The sequence below is a fragment of the Etheostoma spectabile genome, chromosome 5 (genome assembly GCF_008692095.1).
Source record: "Etheostoma spectabile isolate EspeVRDwgs_2016 chromosome 5, UIUC_Espe_1.0, whole genome shotgun sequence".
Lineage (NCBI taxonomy): Eukaryota > Metazoa > Chordata > Actinopteri > Perciformes > Percidae > Etheostoma > Etheostoma spectabile.
Window position 1 is genome coordinate 35,608,412 of NC_045737.1, and position 695 is coordinate 35,609,106.

The window sequence follows — 695 nt, forward strand, 5'->3', positions numbered from 1 at the left end:
GAGCAGCCCCACTACAGAGGCAGGATGATGTACCTGAGGCCCGGAGAGTACAGGAGCATGAGAGATGTGGGATTCAGCGGCATGAAGCTTAGCTCCGCCAGGCGTATAATGGACTCCTGTTGAAGCAGAAAAAAAGTTAATCTGTTGAATAAAATGAGAGGAATCAAACATCATCTTGTCATTGTGTTGTCATGTGTCAAAGAGAAGTTTTGTTTTTTTTTGTCTGCGAGTTAAATCAGCATAAACTGACATTTTAAATTGAGCAAGTGCATCATACTCATCTAGCTTAGTCACACATTGTTTAGCCTTATTACCATTTTACAAACTTAATTTAAAAATTATACACCTGCTAAATAATATGGCAGTGAGGTATAGATATATAAATACAGAAAAGATACAAACTGTAGTTTGGGGGTGTAAGGATGCATCGTGAATCAGTTAAAAATCTATATAAATGTATTAAAACTACAACTAGTTTGTTTTAAATGCAATGAGGCTGAAGGAACTGTGTCTGGTAGTGTGGCAAAAGCCAGACCTTCTGGAGGGAGGGGATCAATAAAACCATGTGGATCTTGTCTCTGAATATTCCACTTGACCCTAAAATGAATTTGCTGCCTCTGTATCCATCAAATCGGAATCTGAAACCCCAATACTATATAAATGTATTGGTTTAGCTATACTACAGGCAAACTATA

General features: G+C 37.6%; 1 protein-coding gene and 1 pseudogene across 1 annotated transcript in view; both read left to right on the top strand.

Annotated features, from left to right (window-relative positions):
- The window catches only part of LOC116688868 (gamma-crystallin M3-like), a 1,340-nt pseudogene extending 1,167 nt beyond the window's left edge, over positions 1–173 (top strand).
- The window catches only part of LOC116688869 (gamma-crystallin M3-like), a 20,903-nt gene that overhangs the window by 1,168 nt on the left and 19,040 nt on the right, over positions 1–695 (top strand). The window lies entirely within an intron of this gene.